Source organism: Nicotiana tabacum, chromosome 4 (assembly GCF_000715075.1).
Source record: "Nicotiana tabacum cultivar K326 chromosome 4, ASM71507v2, whole genome shotgun sequence".
NCBI classification, from domain to species: domain Eukaryota; kingdom Viridiplantae; phylum Streptophyta; class Magnoliopsida; order Solanales; family Solanaceae; genus Nicotiana; species Nicotiana tabacum.
Window position 1 is genome coordinate 46,119,220 of NC_134083.1, and position 24,994 is coordinate 46,144,213.

At 40.4% G+C, this 24,994-nt stretch overlaps 1 protein-coding gene across 2 annotated transcripts in view; it reads left to right on the forward strand.

Moving 5' to 3' along the window:
• The first annotated feature begins 2,302 nt into the window (after positions 1 to 2,302).
• The window catches only part of LOC107775353 (uncharacterized), a 39,636-nt gene continuing 16,944 nt past the window's right edge, over positions 2,303 to 24,994 (forward strand). Inside the window, exons 1-2 of one of the 2 annotated variants that reach the window (XM_075251782.1) lie at positions 2,303 to 2,446; positions 2,791 to 2,878. The gene's annotated coding sequence lies outside the window, so the exon portion shown is untranslated. The remainder of the gene's footprint in view (positions 2,447 to 2,790; positions 2,879 to 24,994) is intronic. The other variant, XM_075251787.1, reaches the window with a different exon arrangement.

Sequence of the window (24,994 nt, forward strand, 5' to 3'; positions counted from 1 at the left end):
GCATTTGATTTCCATAGACATGTTGTCCAATAGCGCACAGTGGTAGACATGGAAATAGGTACAGCGTTTACTCAAACTAACAAGCTTTTGGATAATGTACAGGTATTAGACAAGTTAAGTGGAGTGTGTGATTTTCTATAGACATGATTTCTATGTGTAGCATGCCAAGCAAACAGCAAGCAAGGCAACTAAATCCTATGGACAGGTTTTCTATCCGTTTATGCAAGAATTAGGATACCCAACCCCATTTTCACTAGTTCCCCATCGTTTGTTTACAAATTATTACAGGCCCAAAGATAAAAGAAGAAACAACTCAAATATTACAAAATCAAGGTGAACATAGGCCCAACAAATAGAGCAGACCCAAGAAGAAATAACCCAGCACTGCCTGGGCCTTCAACAAGCTCGCTCCTCACACAGGTAGCAGACCCAGACCCAGACCCAAACTCAGCTCAAACATTGGAGTGTATCGATTGTACAGCCGAAGCCCACACTTGGACCCATATCAAGCCCAGATGGAGTCCCACTTACCTAATAATTGTGAATCAACAACTTAACCAGACAAACTAACAAACCACACATAGCAATCAGCTAAAAAAATCTGGGACCTATTAACAGCGACTAGATGATAGAATTTACAAGAAAGTGTATATGTATTTTAGAAGCAAGTGTGACAGGATTGATTAAATAAAAGAACATGAAAACTAAGAGAATCAATAGGGCTTAGCTTCAACATGGAAAGTTTGATATGGCAAACTAACGTTACAGGTTCTATCACTTAGTATGGGATAGAATGTTGAGCATGAACAATACATTGAGAGAGAGTTTGGGAAAAAAGGTCATTTGAGGTTACAGGGTAAATATATACAAGATGCACATGCCAAATGAGTTCAGAATAGAGCATGGTCCATAATTAGCCTAAAAGGGATTTTAAACTTAGGAGTCTAATTTATGAAGGTCAAAAAGAGTCATAGTCAAGGAATGACAATATAATAAACAGACAAGCAAATAATCAATAGGAAACCTAATCATTTTGAGTGTAAGACAAATATCCCCAAGTCCAAAGGTATCATGGTGGGAAGACACATTAACTCCAGACTAACATGTCAAGCAGGCAATAGGACTATCCCAGTTGACCATATAGGGAGAATAAATTGAATATGATGAGATTCCTCCTAGTAGTCTTAAGCAATTAGTGAACGCAGAGTGATAGCATGACATTAGAGTTTAAAAATAGCAAAGAGACCTAGTTGGGATAGTATTAGCATATAGGTTCCTCTTGAATTGACTCTAAGAAAATAGCAGATTGTACATGAAGGACTTATAGAAAAGTAGTTCATTTGGACAAATTTTGGGCATAAGTTATTTCCTCATAAGAATCTAAGGCATAGACTTATAACAAGAAATAGGTATAAGTAACCAGCTATATATAAACTTAATAATTAGCAATCAATTAGGTTAGACACATATAATGGGCATGCATTAAAGCTAGTAGTGGCAAGAGAACGTTTTAGGCTAAGCATTTGCACAGTATGGCCACATGATTTGCAGGGAAACAGCAAATTATGCATAAATGATTCAACAGGAAGAGATCAATTTTGAGCAAGGACATAGTTTGCTAAGGATTTTAGTACAAGAAATCAAGACAAGGTGTATTTGAGCTTTAGCGTTCTATTCGGTGGTTTGAGATTTTAAGTAGCTTCATATTATGTATTATTAATTGCGTGTATAGTTGGTTTCGATTTTTGAGTGGTTCGGGATTGATTTGGAAGAATGATTCTCATTTTAGAAGTTTTACGTTGGAAGAGTTGACCAAGGTTTGACTTTTGGGTAAACGAACTCAGAATCGGGTTTTAATTATTCTAATAAGTTTGTATGATTATTTAGGACATGCCCACAAAGTTTGGTTAAATTTTGATGAGTTTTGGATAAGTTTGGGTTCTATGGTGATTATTTTCGTTTTCGACTTCGAATTGAGCATAAAGGTTACCATATTGAGCAAACAACCTTATATTCGTGTTTCGACTAAACCATTATATCCGTATCGTAATTTTGGAACCATAGCAACTGAAATTATCAAGTTTCGACATCTTATGAAGAATTTATGATCATTTTACTAAGAATAGGGTTGTTAGATTTTTTTCAGATTAATTACGCAATTGCCACTAAATTCGTATTTAAAAATCTGCATTATTTTCAAATATTGAAACGAACATATCTCCTTCATTATAAGGTCAAATGGAGTGATTCAAAAATCTAACTTGACTTAAATTTCACGAGGAATCCATTGGAGGCATCAAAAAAGAGTTTTGGGATCATTTGGTACAAGAAACGAGGCAGAAGGGTAGAAGCAAATAATATCGAGGGATTGTTCATTGGTCATATTTTGAGTTGGGGAGCTCGGATTTAGGTGATTTTGGAGGCGATTTTCACCACATGGATTGGGGTAAGTGTTCTATACTCGATTTTGGTTATATTTCATGAATCCATCTATATTTTTGGCATTTGATTGATGATTTTAAAGCAAAATTTGGGGGATTTTGTCTAACTTTTCATAAAGTGAATTTTGAGTTTTGAACATCGATGCGGAGTCGGATTTGAATGAAACTAGTAATGTTGGATTCGTAATTGAATGGGTTATCAAATTTTGTGAGTTTTGTCAAATTTCGAGGTGCGGGCACGGGTTTGACTTTTTGATTGACTTTGGGGTTTTGATTAAAGATTCGACCTTTATCGATTGGGTTTGTTTCCATTGTCATTATTTGATGTTCTTGAGTTGCATTTGGCTAGTTTCGAGCCGTTCGGAGGTCGGTACGCACGGGATGGCGTTTCTAGAGTATTTTTTGGCTTGCTCGGTATTGAATTCGGCTTGTTCAAGGTAAGTAACACTTCAAAACTTGGTGTTGAGGATATGAATCCCTTAATATACATGTTATGTGTTGGTGTTGAGGTGATGCACATACTAAATTACGGGCGTGTGGGCGTGCACCGTGTGAATTGTGAGTTGTTCTATGTATCTACTCTTTGAATTATTAGTTTCAGGTGTGGGTCTTATGACCCACCCTTCCTCGGTTTTGCTAATGATGCTTCCAAAAATATTTTTTTGATTTGATTTGCACACAAAGGTAACATAAATACAATTGTACTTACCTCAACATCTTTCACATTGTATAAATTCTCATTAGTATTTCCAGTCACTCACAACAATAATATTTCTTTGGCTCATTTGGCCATTCACAAGATTCTTTATTCTTGGCACGGTGGCCGTATTTCATATTCTACACTTTCACCTCTTTCAATTTCAAAGGTCACCATCAAATATCAACATATAGAATATTTCAGCAATCATATACCTCAAATTTATTAGCAATGGAAACTTTAAACACATAAGGTTCCTTCCCAAATAATGGGGCATACCGACCAGCAATACAAGCACACATCAAAATCATAAGCAATCAATACACCATTTATTCTTGCAATACTCCTTCCCAGAAATGACAATATACAATTTCAACACCTGAGTATGTAAGAACTCGAATCACACTGGATATATTTATAAAGCAAAGCATTAGTTAAAGCAGCCACTTATGGGCATGAATTGAGTACAAAAGCCTTTAGGCAATTCTATTTTTGAAATCGTTTTTAAATAATCGAGTCGAGGCTCATTTCATATTCTTTATCGCGTTCTCTCAAATCATTTGCACTACTAGCCACAATCATAACTTAAATTCTTGGCACATTGGCCACATACTATATCCCCAATTCAATTATTTCATTTCCAACCACTTTTATAGGTTATCAACAATAAGACATTTTCAATCAAGACTTTAGGTACACATATGAGCAATTAAGAGTCTTAAGAATATTGAGATTTTCTCACACAATTTGGCATACTAGCTTTCATATGAAATACGATTCAAAGCCACAACATTTTAATACGCAACCCATACTTTAAAACTCACGGGAACATTATGGAATTCGATTCAAAGAGAGAAAGTTTAGTCAACATACCTCAATTGAGCTTCCTTAAACTCTAAAATGTTCCAGAATTGTTAGCAACTTCAATCTATTTTAGAAATATAACAAGTTGAATCAAAATAAGGAAGATGATCATGGTTCTAACTCATTTGAGCATTTTATCAAACACTAGGTTTGTATTAAGGTTTCAAGGTCCTTTTATGGACGATTCCATCATCCCACAACCCATTCTTTACCAATTTAGTTCAACAATCTTCCTACACCCCTTGATAATACATGAATATAAAATAAACAACTCTCATGCCCAAAATTATCTTACTAATTACCCAATTCTAGATAAAATTCGAGATTGAGGGTTAGGGTGTAGAATCTTACCTCTAGGGTGAAGACCTTGTGTGTTTTCCTTCTTAATCTTCCAAGATTTGAGCAAGAATTGAAGAACAATTATTGGGGAACACCTTCTCACTCTAGGGCACTCTCTCTCACTCTAAAATGTCAAATTTTGGTCAAAAATGGTACAATTCGTCTAATTAACGAAGTTGGGTCGGGTTGTAAAAACCCAAAAATGAAGCTCCGGAATAGGATATGTGATCACACAATTGATATGCGGACTGTATAACAGCCGCATAATTTGTGCCCAAAAACTGAAGTCGCCTGGATGGGTCTGCGGTGATTATGCGGCCTGCATACTTATTATGCGATCGCATAATGCACCGCAGAATAGGTCTGCGGTCGCATAATGCACCGCAGACTTGCTCCAAATATGCCTCGCCTCTGCTTCACTCTGCGGCCATTAAGTGGTTCGAAGAGTGATTTTGCGACCGCATAGTGGGCTGCAGAAACGTCCTCTTTTGCCAAATATTTTCCTTTACTCTACGGTGCATTGTTCAACCAAGATTTTATACAATCCTCAAACACGTAAGCCTACTCCGGCACCACGAAACCTTAAACTTATTTGCAAAATTTTACGGGGCTTTACACTCAAGTACTTCGAAATTTTCCGGGGTATTACATTCTCCCCCGCTTAGAATCATTCGTCCTCGAATGAGGGTCAGAATCCGTCATTAGCATTCAATGTGGCCCAACTGTTGGTTCACACACACCAGTAGTTTCAAAATTTGGCTAACTCCCTAAATTTCCAAAAATTTTGCCAGAGTCTCCCCTGTAACTAGGCCTATCCACCTATCAGAGTAACACCAAAACAACTCCTAACAACACATCCACAACTTAACAAAGCATTACCATGTATATCAACATCACTAATCTCATCATTACACGCATTATATTATATAGAGTGATATTTGGACATGGGCTGCACATATTTGAATCATAACACATAGAAAGTACCTTTCAAATCACAATCATTTGACTATACACTCAAGTGGGAACATTTTATTTCCTTAACACTTTTGGCCCTCAAGGTGGCCTTCTCGACTTACAGACCTCGCCATAACACATTAATGGAGGCAATCTCAACTCCCGAACTTTTATAAAAAGGATAGAAAATAGTTGCTCCTCACAATCCAATTATCCATTAACTTCACCTTCTTAGACATAGATATATGAAACATCAGGTACACGGAGAACAATAATAGGGAAACATCACACTCATAGTTTGGCCTATTTCCTTCAAGATTTCATAAGGCCTAATGTGACGACACATACTATAACTTTATTAACAATTCACATAGCATCCTCATGGAGAAAATATTGAGAATAACCCATTCACTTTCTTCAACTCTAAATCTCTATGCCGAACACCCAAACTAAACCTTTGGCAACCTCCAACAATTTCTCTAAGATGTGCTAGCATGAATATGACGACAAAATTTTCTATCCTATATATTTGATCACGGGATGATGCTTCTTCTTTGACATGTTTGAACGTTCAACCCCCATAGATTTAATACAAGAAGGAACAACGGGGTTTGAGGTTTGGCTGGAATTATCCAAGAATCCATCAATGGGCTGCGCAGAGTATTTCATGAGGTTATATATCCTAAAAGACATGAAGCTTACTACTGATAACGCTGACAAGATTAATCATAGTGATGACATCATTGATTCGACAAATGAGGCATAGAGTTAACTAGTATATCGGCAATAGAAATACTCAAGGAGGAAAAGTCAAGTATGTGACACCAGTTACCTACTTGAGTGTAGAGAAAAATTATTTAATTCAAAATGAGAATATTCTGGCACCCTGAATGTGATATGGGTTTCAAAATACATGAAGTTTCATTATGCTCTTAACAGTAACTAGCACAAGGAATCTATGCCACAAGCCAACGAGGATGAAAAAGAAGTTGAACACTTGTGATGTTATTATCATTCTGATAGCTTAACCCATTTTCGATAGTTGATCCTATATGAGAGAACTAGAAATGCGACAAACTTGTCTTTCAAATCAATATACTCATGATATGTGCCCAAAATCTGGAAGCATCTAATTTCAACCTTTCACGAGTGACACCACATAGTGGGGACATATAAATATTTGGGATGAAATCATGTATTGGTTAGAGAATATGAACATTTTTCTATGAGATGGGCATGTTTCTGCCATAATAACTCTCATGATGCAATACCAGGCCACTTCATGGAAGACTACAATGTTAGGTACAAAGTGAGCTACTTACTGTGAGACAATTTAGGTGAAGATGAAAGTCATATTGAGATGGGTAAATAACAAGATCTTCCTGTGACGAATTTGTGATAAATCTCAAATTTCTCAGAAATTTTATGCGGACAAGCGGCCCCTTTCAATTGACATGTACGCACAGGATAGGTGCTGAGATATGTTCTCATGTTACTAGACCGTGGAAGGATTCATGATATTCATAAAGGAGTAAAATGAATGTTCCATTCATAGGAGCCACATACACCGGAGAAAAAAAAATAGTGGCTCAAGAAAGATCTCAACACTAGGCTGATTTACATTAGATATGATACCACATATGTAAATATTATGATGGTGCATGCATAGGCACAAGTGAGAATATGTTATCCATTTGAATCAAAATGTTATTCCCTTGTTGAGAATTTAGGGAAGCAGTGGGAAGTATTAACCTAGGGTTATAACCCAATTCAAGGAACCCATTATAGAACTCAATTTCTAAAGAGGTTGTAAATATAAGGAATTATGATAAAGAGGCTTCACGAACATTGTATCTCGTTCAAAGAGTAGATACAGAGAACGACTCACAAAGTTGTTCCTGTTCTATCCCAACTTCCATAGTAACATACATGAGTGACATATGACAAAGTGGAACTGGGATCAATAAGAGCATACACATCATGAGATTGGACAGTCAATATACCTGTAACCACATCTGGAGAAGCCTCAAACTTTTGACGTCTCCTCATAGCATAAAACCTGTTGGGCCCTCCTGAGCTCTGAATACCACTCCTAACTGCTCCACGACCTGCAGGTGGTATAGTGCCTCTAGTTGGGGGAGGCGTTGTGGATGTAGTAGCTATAGAACTGGATGGTCGTGTCGCACCCCCGCCCATACTCTGGCGAGATAAATGACAATCTCTCTGAATGTGACCCCTCATACCACACTTGTAACATACATAGGTACCATAGTGACATACTCCCGGATGACATCTCCCACACTTCACACAACAGGGATGAGGTTCGCTAAACTGACTCATCCCACTGACCTGATATTTACCCTTTTTGCATACATCATAAGCATACCCCTTATCCTTCCTCCAAGCTTCCAATGTGGGAGTAAAATTTCCAGCACGAAGTCCATAGACAAATCAACCCAAGGTCCACTAGGTACAGGTAAAGGTGTGTACAACCAATAAGGCAAGAGTTTGGACTTTGTTTGCCTACACAATATGCATTGGACATAAATTCTTTCGACATACCTACGCATATGAGGACAAAAACATGTTCATGCAATATGTACAAAGTCTTTTGAACACCAAAATGCCCCATCAAGCCTCCAGAATGTGCTTCTCTTACTAGTAACTCTCTTATAGAACACATAGGAATACATAGTTTACCTTCTCTAAATAAAAAGCCTTCATATCTATAATATTTACCAAAATAATTATCTCAATATGCTTCAAATATTTGACAAAAATCATGATCTTTAGCATACAATTCTTTAATATGTTCAAATCCTAGCAACTTAGATGTAAGAGTTGACAGAAGGGCAAACCTATGAGATAGTGCATCGGCAACTATATTTTTCTTACCTTGCTTGTATTGAATCACGTAAGAAATGTTTCTATAAAGTCAATCCACTTGCCATGCCTTCGGTTGAGATTTCCTTGGCCTTTCAAATGCTTCAAAGATTCATGGTCTGTCGAAAGAACAAACTCCTTAAACCAAAGGTAGTGTTGCCATGTCTCCAATGACCTCACCAATGCATAAATCTCCTTATCATATGTTGAATAATTTGATGTATCTCCTCCAAGTTTTTCACTAAAGAATGCAATTGGCTTTTGATCCGTTGTCTTGTTAACGACGCGACAATCAACACACATACGCCAAGTTCCATCCTTCTTTGGCACTAAAAGTGATGGCACTGCACATGGACTCATACTTTCACGGACGTGTCCCTTTGCTAAAAGCTCATGTACTTGCCTCTGCAACTCTCTTGTCTCATCGGGGTTGCTTCGATAAGCCGGCCTATTTAGAATAGACGCTCTCAAGATGAAATCAATTTGATGTTCAATTCCTCGAATTGGTGGAAATCCATTTGGAACATCCTCGGGAAAGATATCCTTAAATTCCTGCAAAAGAAAAGAAGCAACACTAGGCAAAGAAATGGTTAGTTGATTAGCGTTCAAATAAGATCCCTTATACAAAAGAACCACAAGGTGCGACCTAGATTTGTAAACACGCATACACTTTTTGGATTTTGCATGTAGGCTTATTTTTCTCTCTTTTACCTCATCTTCTTTTTCCTCACCAATATTTTTCATTTTCTCTCCCCTCTTTTTTTCTTGCTCACTAGGTCTCACAATTTTCACAAAATCATCTTTTTTTTGTCTCTCATTTATTTTATTCTCTTCTTTTTTCTTATTCTCTCTTCTTTTTTCTCTTAATCCTTACTCCCATGAGAATCTCTTTATTTTATTTGATCTTCAAAAACTTGCTTTGGTTTTAAAGGTGAAAGTGTCACCTTTCTTCCATCCTTTTCAAATGAATATCTAATCTTGTAACCATCATGCATTGCTTTCCTATGAAGATCTCTATAATAGTGTGAAGGAACAAATAGTTTCCTCATAATAGCCTTCATCTCTTCCCAAGTAGAAACTGGTCTCTCCAAATTATTCCTTCTATTCACCACTATCTTATCCCACCATGTTGAAGCATAATCGGTGAATTCGGTAATTGCCAATTTTAACTTCTTCTTCTCTGACTAATTATGGAAATTAAACACCTTCTCAATATTTATTTCCCAGTATAGATAGGTATCCGGATCACTCATCCCTTGAAAGGAAAGGATGCTCATCTTAATACTACCCAAATTCCTATTAATTCCTTCTTCATTCCTATGTCTCCTTTGTGGTCTTCCTTCTCTTCTATCCCCTATTTTACCATGTCTTCCCATATCAACATAATCATTTTCACTATCTTCTTCAATGTCATCAAAGTGTTCTTCACCAACCCGTGATTGTGCACGTGGTTGTTCTTGCATCCTTTCGCTCACTTGGACTCTTCTCCTATTTTAATATTTTTCCAGCCTCACTTGCATATTATCTAATCTCATACTCATCTTTGAAAATTCATGTTGCATTGTTTGAAAGGGCAACCAATATATCTCGATTGGGATTTACATCTCTTGTGCTTTCACCACCATTACCTGTGGGTGACATGCTTATATAATAAAAAAAGTTAGGGCCTCACAATGCTCCCTCATGTGTTTACACTCGTTCAATGTCACACAACCCTCATTTGTGTCCCTTAATAATTTTGACTTTTTTTAAAATCTCTCCGCTCAAGCCTTTTACTACTATAGAGTTTTCCTTTATAGTTCTGCCGAGTAACTAAATCTGGACGACTTTAAAAGAAAGTTTATATTATAGAATTCTAATAAAAATAGCTCACATGTTGACAAGAGAAGAAACAATGATGCTGGAAAAACAAAAACTAAGGGAACAAAAAAATTCAGCAAGAATAGTTGAATACACAGGATTGACTATATGGAATTAATCATAACTTGGCCTACACGACTAAAAATGATTTGATTCAGAGAAGACGAAAAAGATCTGTCACAACCCAAAACCCAACCGTCGTGATGGCGCGCCTATCATGGAACTAGGCAAGCCACTACTCAATCATTCCAACATAACAAAACCTTTGAAAAATACGAAAGCAGTAAATATTTAAGGAAAACCTTTTAAAATCAGAATAAAATTCGCAGCTCAATACAAAATCTCTCCCAAATCTGGGGTGTCACCGAGTACATGAGCATCTATACAGGGACATAGTCTAATGCAAAGTCTATAGAATAAGAACTTAAACATAAATAAAGATAAGGAAGGAGAGTCAAGGTCTGCGAACGCCATGCAGCTACTGCAATAATCTCCAAGGGTCCTGACTCCACAACTCAGCAGCCGCCGTGACCGAAAGCACCTGGATCTGCACACGAGGTGCAGGGTGTAGCATAAGTACAACCAACTTAATAAATAACAAATTCAACCTTTGGATTGAAAGTAGTGACAAACACAACCGGTACAGCTCAATATAGAAATAACAGTGCAGAAACGTAGACATGCTTTCAAGTTCAACAGTTAAACTCAATACAGTAAAACAGATCAATTCTGAATAATGTGAAGAATATAACTTCTACATGCCAATGCGCATGTTATATGTAATGCACCATGCTGATAGCCTCATGTGTTCACACTCTCAAATGCTCAATCACTCAGTATTTTATATGACCAATCCGGCCCAGGGAAGATCCATCCCAGAATATATACCTCAATTGAACATCAGTCACTCAGTACTGAGTAGGGCCAATCCAGCCCGTGGAGAAGATGTCGAGCCCTATTTTCTCGCAAAAGAGGGCTTTCGACATATTACAACTCTTTTGGATAAGAGATGGGGTGTTAAAAGAAAAAGAAGAGTCGCCACCTAACGGTTTTAAAGGTTCGTTAGGGCACCTATCATGCAGATAACTCTGTTTGACTAGTCAGCGTCACCAAAGATCGGGTAAGGGCTCAAATTACCTCAAAGAGAAGGTGTTAGGCACTCTTCGAGGTCCACAATTGTGGGTCCCGGCCAAACTTAAGATTATGTGGATTACAATTAGGCTAAGTGATCAAATAAACAAAGCGAATGTAACGGTCAAAGAATTTCATTACAACATGATTAGTACAGATCTTAGTACGAATATAGGGACACAATTATTTGGATCTAATAACAACATATAAAGGGGGGGGAGGGGGTCCTAAGTTTTTTATCCTAAAGGATCACCCCGTGCAACATAAATAATACTTCGCAACTCTCTTGAGATTGGGAGTTACTCATATTATTCAGCGGGCACAGACTATCATCTCCTGCTACCCGATTACTATGTTAAAGTTGTTTACCTGAAGCGCGCTAATTCAATTCTAAGTCGTGCTCTATGCGTGCACTACCCGTCTCATACCTATGGTCCAGGAGGCATTGGACCTCTATTTAGGGTGGTTCTAGACTTAACTTAGACTGCTCAAAATGATAAAACTAGGCGACATACAAAACAAATTGAACTTCAAATGAGAGCAGTTAAAGGCTCAAGTTAGCCTCCACACTTAGACAACAAATGCACGTAAAATAGGTTCTCACATTGAGCGTTGGATAGTTTCAGAACTAAAGCTAATCAAAAATCATTAAGCCCTATAGACATGGTTTCTATGTGACCATGCATTAAAACATACAAGTAGTTTCAAAGGCTAGGCGCTGCTTATCTCCAAATAATTATACTATTGTTACATGTTGATTTGAGATTGCAGATTTCCAGTTATTTAACCTATAGATGTTGTGTCTAGGTGATTTACGCACTAAGTAACAATGAAATCTATTGGAGGAAAGCCCAGAATTATTCATGATTTTCGAGCAGCAAACAACGTTTAGAAAATTAACACTTTTTGGCGAGGAGTAATAACCTATAGGCAGGATCTCTAACAATTGGCGATTGGAACCAATTCTATTGTTATACTTTAACCTTATAGGCATATTTTCTAGGTGAACAGTGTGATACAGTAGCGAATGAAATGATTAAAATGTTATAGGCATGATTTCTAGTGGATATGCTGCAGCGATGCAAATTGGAGAGAAATTCAATGATTTTTATTTCCTATGGGCATGTTTTCTAATAACATGTAGCAGCAGGGATAATTGAAGTATTTGAAGTCATGCTTTGCTAGTAGACAAGTAGTGTGAGTGTGTGCTTCTCTTAATGCCATGATTTCTATAGTGCACATAGAGATCAAATGGCATATATAGCAGATGAATCATTGAATCCTATAGGCATGTGTTTCTACCCTTGCATGCAAACATCAGAATTTACCCATTCCCCGTTTTTACTAACACCCCAATTGTTTATAACAAAGTTATTACAGGCCCAATAATGAATATGATTACAAATATTATACAAATAATGACAGTAGGCCCACAGCAGGCCCAAAAGAAATACCTAGAACTGCTGGGCCTTCAATAATTCTCCCGTGGTATACCAAGATTTTCAACAAGGAACCATATTCATCAGCACAACCCAAAATCCATAGAAGAGCTCAAAGCCAAATCACACAACCATAGATCAACCATATTACCCAGGCATTAAATCACTTAAACCAACCAGCTTACATGTTCATTAGACAATAGGAAGGAGGAATTGAGTGGGGTAGTTCAGGTCTCAGTAGTAGAGAAAGTGGCTAAAAGACCCCAAACCCTAGTGTGTCAGAGTTCACAAGAGTCTCAAATGGACCCCGAGCAGTGCTCACACTAGGGAGGTCAGTAGCAAGAGTCTTGGTGGCCTTGGCTTTCAGCCGGCCAAGAATGATAGTGTTCAAAATAGCGTAGGTAACAAATGAGAGAGAATGGACAACGGTTAAGGGACAGAAGTTGAGTAAATGTACTTATAGCTTAAAGTAGGCATAGGAAAGTTGAGCATACAGAGCAGCTAATCAAGCAGGTCACAAGACTTAGAAGCAGGTTCAGCATGACTTAAACACTTAGCAAAGTAGCACATAAGCAGCCACATATTGAAAGAGTTAGGGGAGAAACAAGTTTGCAGGATTGACAAAAGTTATCATACACAGGTGCATAATACCAAACAAGTTGAAGTAAGGCACTGACTTAGAGATTTGAAGCCTAAAGGTCCTAATTATGTCAAACATGGTATGGAAACACAAACTAAGATGGCCATTCTAAAGGTTTCAAATAGTCATTAAGGATATAAGACTAAGCAAAACAGAAACATGCTATGAGGGAGTAGATCATAGTTGATAGAAAAGGTCTTAGCACAGATTAGAACACATTACATATGCAAGACTATCATTACAGAGATTCAGAACATAGTGGCAAAGTAAACACATGTCAAATAGCAAATGTATTCAGGTATTGACACAGTAGACTAATTAACTAGAGAGGGTCCAAGTTATGCCAGGGATTCATCCTAATATCATGAAACAAAACAGTTCAAACATGGTAGGGAAAATAAGTTGAGATAACTGTTCTAAAACCTCAAGCAATCACTAAAGGAGTATAGGATCAAGTAAGCATGCTGAGTGACACAATAGCAAGGAAACAAGTCATAGTTAACAGTGAAGGTCTTAACACAGGTAATTGCAGATGTGAGGCATTCATTACAGAGATTCAGGACAAAGCAGGTAAGCATATTCATGAACATTCAGGCCCCAATACACTAGCTAAACGAGCTTAGGAGGGTTCAGATTATCCAAGTTAGACATAGACAATCTCAGAACTAGCAGCATTAGGAGAAGTTAAATGCTAAAGAGATTTAAAATGGGTGTAAAACTAACAGAGTTGTGCATAACATAGCCCAGAAACACATTAAGCCATAGATTTCAGAAGCGAGAGCACATGCAAATCAGAGACACATAAAAAATGAAATTGCAAAAGGTCAAGCGGCTTACCAGTTAAACAGACAACAATAAAGAACAAAAATTCCACAAGAACCCAGAATCTCAATGTGTCAAAGTTCCCAAGAGCTTCGAAAGAACCCCGGGCAATGCTCGCATCAAGAGAAAGTTCGAATAATATAATCTCAGTGGCCTTGGCTTTTAGTCGACCAAAAACAAAGTACAGAATAAGAGAATGAGGGAATCACATAACAAAGCTCTAATTTTTAGTGAAAGTATATCGATTCAGCTCCCGTCTTAAAGGGGAATGGGGAGAGGTTTATATAGTAGTAGAAATCCGGCAAACAAACAAACAAGGAAATACTATAAAATTATCACAAATAAGTAAATAATACCAAGCAGAATCAGTAAAAATCATATTAGGGAAAATTTAGGTAAACCCTAGTTGACAGGAATCGGAGATTGGCCGGAGATCTTGGCTAATCGGACCCGTATAGCCTTGCCATGATGCATATGGACGAGATATCGTCCAGATTTTGAAGGGTGAAGCTAATCTCCCTTGATTCGGAGGTTTACACTTGCCAAATTAGAGCAAGTACTTATGTAACACCATGGAGACCCAGTAGCGAAGGAGCACTAATATGGTAAGTAAATAATAGGGGAATCCCATTATCAGTAGGATTAGAAGAGGGAATTAAGGGGAGGCAACTAGGGTTCTTCAGAAGAGAGAAGGGGAGATTGAGCTTTTAGGGGCAGCGGATTGGTAGAAATGGGCTAGGGTTTTGGGTAAGGGGTAATATAAAGGAACGGGTAGGTTAATTATGGGTCATTGATTATTTAAGATCAACGGCCAAGATCAAACGGGGAAGCGGACGAGTTATTAAGCGGGTCGCGACCGGGTTGGTTACAAGGGTCGCCTGGTTTGGGCTTGGGATCTATTGGGCTAAGGTGTTGGGCCATTTTTTAGTCCGAAAATTGGTTTAAAAATTGGACCAGCCTTTTAAACACACATAATTTATAAAAATAATTATTAAATGAATAAAAATATTTTTATGTACTAAAATAATTTAAAATAATGCTTTAGCATTATAAAAATATAAAAATGCTATTTTGACGCCAATAATATAAATATAAATAAGGAGCATTTGTATATGAATATAGGCTATTATTGCAAGATTGTGCAAATAGCTTTAAAATGCTAATGTAATTATATAAAAAAAAATGAAGTGAAAATATTATGAGACATATATGAGGATACAAAATAGTAATTTTGGATGATTAAGTCATCACAAATAATTCAAGGGATAATTACTAAATATTTATGTAATTTAAATGCAAGAAAATTAATTTTAAAGCTCTAAAAATTATGAACAATTATAAAAAGTGCTTGTATAGATTTGTAAGCTAACTAATGATGCAAAAATAATGTTTTGAACGTATATATATTATTTGAAAAAAGATGAGGGCAAAATTGGGTATCAATAGAAGATCCATCCTCAGGTATAAATGCTTCGGACAAGATCCATGTCCACGGAAGATCCATCCCTCAATATAAATCAACCGCGCTCACTAGGGTGTGTGCAGATTTCGGAGAGACTCCTTCAGCCCAAGTGCTATCATAAATCAGTAAAACCCGTTGTGGCGTGCAGCCCGATCCTATAAATATCACTCATAATCAGGCCTTCGAACTCACTCAGTCATCAATCTCTCCAGTCTCTCTCTCACGGGCTCACAATGTCATGAAACTATCCCGAAAATGATGATATGTTGTATCAACAAATTACAACAGAGACTGAGATATGATATGTAATGAATGAATATGAATGAGTACGAAATTTCAATGAAATCAATAAGTCAACAACAAGAAACGACCACTATGGGTCCCAACAGTACCAGCATATAGCCTAAACATGATCTCTAGCATGATTGACAGCTCAATTACTTGATCACATGATGAAAACACGGATATCAACAAGATAGATTCCACTATACAGTGCCATGGAATCGATAGGTCACAATTCTCACGGTGCACACCCGTTACTTGGCATGTGCGCCACCTCAACACCAATAATATAACACATAATTCAGGGTTTCGATCCCTCAGTGCCAAGTTTAGAAGTGTTACTTACCTCAATCCGAGCAAAACTCTACTCCAACACACCTTTGCCTCGCAAATCGGCCTCCAAATGCCCGGAATCTAGCCATAAACAGTACGATATAATCAATACGGGCTAAAGGAATAAATTCCACAAGAAAATATGAAGCTATTAATCAAAAGCCAAAAATCAGCCCAAAGCCGGCCCCCGGGCCCACGTCTCTAAATCCAACAAAAATCACAAAACTCGAAAGCCCATTCAACCACGAGTCTAACCATACAAATTTTATCAAAATCCGATACCAAATCGCCACTCAAATCCCCAAATCAAACTCTCCAAATCCCTAGCCTCAAACCCCCAAATTACACCTCAAAATCACACAATCTAGGTGGAAATATCAATGGGGAAACAAGATTATTGATCAAAAACGAGCACGAGAGACTTACCTCAAGAATCTCCGAAACAACCCTCTCAAAAATCGCCTTAGACCGAGCTTGAAATGTCCAAAATGAAGAAAAATCGCAAACCCTTATTTTTATACGTTCTGCCCAGCACTTCCGCTTCTGCGGAACTTAACTGTTTCTGCTGCGTCGCAGAAGAGACCACTCAACCGCACCTGCAGTTCCTTCCGCTTCGGTGGTCCCTAACTTCGCTCTTGCGGACTCGCTTCTGCGAGCATTGAGTCCGTTTTTGCGGAACACAGTCCGCTGCCCATCTCCGCTTCTACGGTGCCCAGACGCATCTGTGGTCACACAAGTACGGGAAAGCCTTCGCACCTGTGACCACCTGCTCACCCCTTCCAAACCTCGCATCTGCGTTGCCCTCCCCGCATATGCGAGCTCGCACCTGCGATCAAAGCTCTGCAGGTGCAGTTACACTAGCAGAACCCAACTTCAGCAGCTTCTCAAATTCAACCTTTGATCTGTTAACTATCCGGAATCAACCCGAGGCCCCCGGGACCTCAACCAAACATACCAACAAGTCCCAAAACATCATACGAACTTAGTCGAGCCCTCAAATCACCTAAAACAACATCAAAAACACAAATCACACATAGATTCAAGCCTAATAAACTAAGGCATTTTCAACTTCTACAAACGACGTCGAAACCTACCGATCACATCCGAATGACCTCAAATTTTACACACAAGTCACAAATGACACTACGGACCTACTCCAACTCTCGGAATCCCAATCCGACCTCGATATCAAAAGGTCCACTCCCGCTCAAACTTGCCAAGAATCCAACTTTCGCCATTTCAAACCTAATTCAACTATGGACCTCCAAATCAAAATTCGGACATGCTCCTAAGTCCAAAATCACCCAACAGGGCTAACGGAACCATCAAAACTCAAATCCGGAGTCGTTTACACATAAGTCAATATCCGGTCAACCTTTCTAACTTAAGCTTCCAACCATGAGACTAAGTGTCTCAATTCATTCTGAAATCCCTTCGGACCCGAGTCGACTAACCCGGTAAGTCATATAACAACTGTAAAGCACAAAATGAGCATAATAATAGGGGGAACGGGGCTACAGCTCTCAAAATAACTGGCCGGATCGTTACATCCTCTCCCTCTTAAACAAACGTTCGTCCTCGAATAGGTCTAGAAATGTACCTGGAGTCTCAAATAGGTGTGGATATCTGCTTTGTATCTCCCGCTCGGTCTCCCAAGTAGCCTCCTCAACTGGCTGACCTCTCCATTGCACCTTCACTAAAGTTATATCCTTTGACCTCAACTTTCGAACCTGTCAATCCAAAATAGCCACCGGCTCTACATCATAAGTCAAATCACCATCTAACTGAATCGTGCTGAAATCCAAAACATGAGACGGATCGCCGACATACTTCCAGGGCATAGAAACATGAAATAATGGATGCACACTCAACAAACTAGGTGGCAAGGCAAGCTTGTAAGCCACATCTCCAATCCTCTGAAGTACCTCAAACGGCCCAATATACCAAGAGCTCAACTTGCCCTTCTTTCCTAACCTCATGACACCTTTCATGGGTGAAACCTTCAGCAGAACCTTCTCCCCAACCATGTAAGCAACATCATGGATCTTCCTGTCAGCATAGCTCTTCTGTCTAGACTACACCGTGCGAAGCCGTTCCTGAATCAATTTAACCTAGTCCAATGCATCCTAAACTAAGTTGGTACCCAATAGCCTAGCCTCACTCGGGAAAACCAACCCATCGGAGATCTACACTGCCTCCCATACAAAGCCTCATACGGAGCCATCTGAATGCTCGACTGGTAGTTGTTATTGTAGGCAAACTCCGTAAGCGGCAGAATCTGGTCCCAGGAATCCCCAAAATCGATGACACAAGCGCGTAGCATGTCCTCCAATATCTGAATAGTGCGCTTGGACTGTCCGTCCCTCTGAGGGTGAAATATTGTACTCAACTCAACTTGGGTGCCTAACTCTCGCTATACATCTCTCCAAAATTGTGATGTAAACTGCGTGCCCCAATCTGAAATGATGGATTCTGGCACGCCGTGAAGGCAAACAATCTCGCGGATGTAAATCTCAGCCAACCGCTCTAAAGAATAAGTAGTCCTAACTGTAATGAAGTGTGCGACTTGGTCAGCAGATCCACAATCACTCAAATAGCATCGAACTTCCTCGAAGTTCGTGGGAGCCCAACTACAAAATCCATAGTGATTCACTCCCATTTCCACTCTGGAATCTCTATCCTCCGAAGCAATCTACCCGGTCTCTAGTGCTCATACTTTACCAGCTGACAGTTAAGGCACCGAGCTACAAATCCCACTATATCCTTCTTCATCCTCCTCCACCAATAATGTTGTCTTAAGTCCTAGTACATCTTCGCGGCACCTGAAAGAATGGAATACCGCGAGCTGTGGGCCTCATTAAGAATCAACTCACGTAACCCACCTACATTGGGCCCACATATCCGGCCCTACATACCCAACACCTCATCATCTCCAATAGTCACATCTCTGGCATCACCGTGCAAAACCCTGTCCTTAAGGACAAGCAAATGAGGATCATCATACTGGCGCTCTCTGATGCGATCAAATAAAGAAGATCGAGAAACCACACAAGCTAGAACCCGACTGGGCTCCGAAACATCTAATCTCACAAACTGGTTGGCCTAGGTCTGAACATCAACTACAAGAGGTCTCTCGCCAACAAGAATGAATGCAAGGATACCCATACTCACTACCTTCCTATTCAAGGCATCGGCCACCACATTGGCCTTCCCCGGATGATACAGAATAGTAATATCATAGTCCTTTAGCTGCTCCAACCATCTTCACTGCCTCAAATTTAGATCCTTCTATTTGAACAAGTGCTGGAGGCTCCGATGATCTGTAAATACCGCACAAGACACACCATAGAGATGGTGTCTCCAAATCTTCAATGCATGAACAATGGCAGCCAACTCAAAATCATGAACAGGGTAGTTCTTCTCATGGGGCTTAAACTAGCGCGAAGCATAAGCAATCACCCTACCCTCCTGCATCAAGACACACCTAATATCGATAAGAGAAGCATCACAATACATTGTATTAGAGCCTAAAGCTGAAGGCAAAACTAGAACTGGTGCTATGGTCAAGGCAGTCTTGAGCTTCTGAAAGCTCTCCTCACTTATCCGACCACCTGAAAAGAGCACCCTTTTGGGTCAATTTGGTCAAGGGCGATGCAATAGACGAGAAACCCTGCACGAAGCGACGATAATAATCGGCCAAACCAAGAAAGCTGTGAATCTTCGTAGTTGAGGATGGTCTGGGCCAACTCTGAACCGCCTCTATCTTCTTCAGATCTACCTTAATCCCCTTATTGGACACCACGTGCCCCAAGAATGCCACTGAACTGAGCCAAAACTCACATTTGGAGAACTTGGCATAAAGTTTCTCCTCCATTAACCGCTGTAACACAATCCTCAAATGTTGGGCATGCTCCTCCTGGCTACGAGAGTAAACCAGGATATCATCAATGAATACTACGACAAACGAGTCAAGATAAGGCTGAAATACACTGTTCATCAGATGCATGAACAATGTTGGGGCGTTGGTCAGCCCAAAAGACATCACGAGGAACTCATAATGACCATAACGGGTCCTGAATGTTGTCTTTAGAATATCTGAGTCCTGAATCTTCAACTGGTGATACCTAGACCTCAAATCAATCTTGGAGAACACTCTCGCTCCCTGAAGCTGGTCAAATAGATCATCAATGCGTGGCAAAGGATACTTGTTCTTGATTGTGACTTTGTTCAACTGCCTATAATCGATGCATATCCGCATGGTACCATCCTTCTTCTTCACAAATAGAACCAGTGCACCCCAAGGCGACATACTAGGCCTAATAAACTCTTTATCAAGAAGTTCATGAAGCTACTCTTTCAACTCAGCCGGTGCCATACGGCACGGAGGAACAGAAATGGGCTGAGTGTCAGACATCAAGTCAGTTCCAAAATCAATATCCTTGTTGGGCGTCGTGCCCGGCATGTCTGCAGGAAACACATCCGAAAAATCTCATACCACCCGAATATAATCAATAGTAAGGGTATCAGCACCAACATCCTTCACAAAGGACAAATAAGATAAACAACCCTTCCTAACCATCTGCTGGGCCTTCAAATATGAAATCACTCCACTGGGAACATAGTCTAGAGAACCTCTCCACTCGATCCTAGGAAACCCCGGCATCACCAACGTCACGGTTTTAGCGTGACAATCCAAAATAGCATGACATGGAGACAACCAATCCATACCCAAGGTCATGTCAAAATCAACCATACTAAGCAGCAAGTGATCAACTCTAGTCTCAAATCCCCCAATAGTCACTACACAAGACTAATATACACGGTCCACAATAATAGTTTCGCCCACCAGAGTAGATACATGAACAGATAAAACTAAGGATTCACGGGGAATATCCAGATAATGAGTAAAATACGATGATACATATGAATAAGTGGAACCATGGTCAAATAATACAGAGGCATCCCTATAGAATACTGAGACAATACATGTGATCACTGTGTCTGAAGTAATAGCATTTGGTATGGCAGGAAGAGCATAGAATCGGTCCTGACTACCACCTGATCGGCCTCCCCTTCTAGGGAGACCCCTAGCTGCTTGAGCTCTACCCCAAGCTAGCTGGGCGGGTGGTGAAGTAACCGGTGCTGAAGTCATAGGCTGACTCCTTTGCTGAGCTGGACCTCCCGAAAGGCGGGGACAATGCCTTTTGAGGTGACCCAAATCTCCACACTCAAAACAACCTCTCCCTGTGAATGGCGATGAATGCTGAGACCGGCCCCGAGAACCAGAGTAACTATCACAAGGACCCGGTACCGATGAACCCTAAGCTGATGGTGCACGAGACGAACTCTAAGCTGGAAAGGCACTAAGAGATGAGTGACCCTGATGTGCACTGTATGAACCATGGCCAGATGACGCACCACGGTGAAATGGACGAGCCGTCTGAGCATGTCTGAAAGGACGACCCCTACCGTGGTAGAACTGACCCCAGAAGGAACACCACTGAAACCACTCGTTCCACAAGGCCTCTTGGCCTCCCTCTCACCCCACTCCTGGTTGCGGACCATCTCTATATTCCGAGAAATGTCGACCACCTCGCCAAAAGTAGCACCAAATACCCTCTCCCGAGTCATAAGCAACTGCAATTGATATGTGAGGCCATCAATGAACCTCCTAATCCTCTCCCTGTCAATGGGAACCAACCAAACAACATGATGGGACAACTTAAAAAACCTCATCTCGTAATGCATCATAGACATGCCATCCTAACGTAACTGCTCAAACTGTCTACGCAGCTCCTTTCTGCAAGACTGCGGCACGAACTTCTCTAAGAAGAGAACGGAGAATCCTGCCAGGTAAGTGGTGCTGCACCGATCGACCTGCGCCTCTCATAAGCCTCCCAACATATGAAGGCAGCCCCAGAAAACTAAAAAGTAGTGAACAAGACCCCCACTGTTGTACGAAAAATCCGATGACACTTGTCCAAGAAACCCTGGTCATCCTCCGACTCTGTCCCACTAAAAGATGGAGGTTGGAGCCTCCCAAAACTCTCTAGTCTCCGCTGCTCATCATCAGTCATAACAGAAACCACATGGGCCTGAGCAGCTGCTACCGACTGGGCTGGTAGTGCCCCCAGTGTCTGGAGTCCTGCATCACTCCTCTGGTGTACGGGCAGCGGGAGTCTGAGCACCTTCCCCGGCCTGAGAAGTGGCTGCTGCGGCCGGAATAGAGACCGCCTGAGCAAGGCTGGTGCACACAGTCAGAATCTGAGCCAAAGCCCCCTGAAGGCCTAGAATCACAATGGGCGCAGCTGATGCCTGAGCTGCTCGTACTGGCTCGACTGCATCTGGTACCTGCTCCAGAGTTGGAGCAACTGGTGGGTCTGCAAGTGTTATCGTAGCTACTATACGAGCTGCACCTCTACCCCTACCGCGGCCTCGACCTCTCGCGGCCCTAACTGGTGGTACTGGTGGTTGTCCATCCTGTCCGGTAGCACGTGTCCTCACCATCTGTGAGAGAATAAAATAACAGAAGTTTAGTTACCAGGATCAACAGATTCGCACGACAAGAATTCAAGAAGGTGAAGTTTCCTAAGGGTTCGGCAGCTCGTCGAAGATAAGTACAGATGTCTCTGTACCGATTCGCAAGACTCTACTAAACCTGCTCATGACTCGTGAGTCTTATGTAACTTAGGCTTTGATACCAACTTGTCACGATCCAAAACCCAACTGTCGTGATGGCGCCTATCGTGGAACTAGGCAAGCCACTACTCAATCATTCCAACATAACAAAACCTTTGAAAAATATGGAAGCAGTAAATATTTAAGGAAAACCTTTTAAAATCAGAATAAAATCCGCAGCTCAATACAAAATCTCTCCCAAAATCGAGGTGTCACCGAGTACATGAGCATCTATACAGGGATATAGTCTAATACAACATCTATAAAATAAGAACTGAAACATAAATGAAGATAAGGAAGGAGGGTCAAGGTCTGCGAACGCCCAGCAGCTACCTCGATGATCTCCGAATGTCCGAACTCCGCAACTCAGCACCCGCCGTGACCGGAAACACCTGGATCTGCACACGAGGTGCAGGGTGTAGCGTGAGTACAACTAACTCAATAAGTAACAAATCTAATATTTAGAATGAAAGTAGTGACGAACTCAGCAGGTGCAGTTCAATATAGAAATAACAGTGCAGAAACGTAGACATGCTTTCAAGTTCAACAGTTAAACTCAATACAGTAAAACATATCAATTCTGAATAATGTGAAGAATATAACTTCTACATGCCAATGCACATGTTGTATGTGATGCACCATGCTGATAGCCTCATGTGCTCACACTCTCAAATGCTCAATCACTCAGTACCGTATATAGCCAATCCGGCCCAGGGAAGATCCATCCCGGAATATATACCTCAACTGACCATCAGTCACTCAGTACTGAGTAGGGCCAATCCAGCTCGTGGGGAAGATCCATCCCCGGGTATAAATGCTTCGGATAAGATCCATGTCCAGGGAAGATCCATCTCTCAATATAAATCAACCCCGCTCACTAGGGGTATGTACAGACTCCGGAGGGGCTCCTTCGCCCAAGCGTTATCATAAATTAGTACAACCCACTGCGGCGTGCAGCCCGATCCCATAAATGTCACTCATAATCAGTCCATCGGCCTCACTCAATCATCAATCTCTCCAGTATCTCTCTCACAGGCTCACAATATCATGAAACTAGCCCGAAAATGATGATATGATGTATCAAAAATTAATAACACAGACTAAGATATGATATGTAATGAATGAATATGACTGAGTACGAAATTTCAATGAAATCAATAAATCAACAGTAAGAAACAACCACTATGGGTCCCAACAGTACCAGCATAAAGCCTAAACATGATCTTTAGCATGATTGACAGCTCAATTACTTGATCACATGATGAAAACACGGATATCAACAAGATAGATCCACTATACAGTGCCATGGAATCGACCAGGTCACAATTCTCACAGTGCACGCCCGCACGCTCGTCACTTGGCATGTGCGCCACCTCAACACCAATCATATAACACATAATTCGAGGTTTCGAACCCTCAGAGCCAAGTTTAGAAGTGTTACTTACATCAATCCGAGCAAAACTCTTCTCCAACACTTCTTTGCCTCACAAATCGGCCTCTAAATGCCCTGAATCTTGCCACAAACAGTACGATACAATCAATAGGGGCTAATGAAATCAATTCCACAAGAAAATATGAAGCTATTAATCAAAAGCCAAAAATTGGCCTAAAGCTGGCCCGCGGGCCCACATCTTGAACTCCGATAAAAAATCATAAAACCCAAAAGCCCATTCAACCACAAGTCCAGCCATACAAATTTTAACAAAATGCGACACCAAATCGCCACTCAAATCCCCAAATCAAACTCTCCAAATCCCTAGCCTCAAACCCCCAAATTACAACTCAAAACCACACAATTTAGGTGGGACAATCAATGGGGAAACAAGATTATTGATCAAAAATGAGCACAAGAGACTTACCTCAAGAATCTCCTAAAAAAACCTCTCAAAAATCGCCTTAGACCGAGCTTGAAATGTCCAAAATGAAGAAAAATCACGAACCCTTAATTTCATATGTTCTGGCCAGCACTTCAGTTTCTGCGGAAACTTAACTGCTTCTGTGGTGTCGCAGAAGCGACCTCTCAACCGCTCCTGCAGTTTCTTTCCGCTTATGCAGTCCCTAACTTCGCCCATGCGGACTCGCTTCTGCGAGCATTGAGTCCGCTTCTGCGGAACCCAGTCCACTGCCCATCTCCACTTTTGTGGTGCCCCAGACGCATCTGCGGCCATG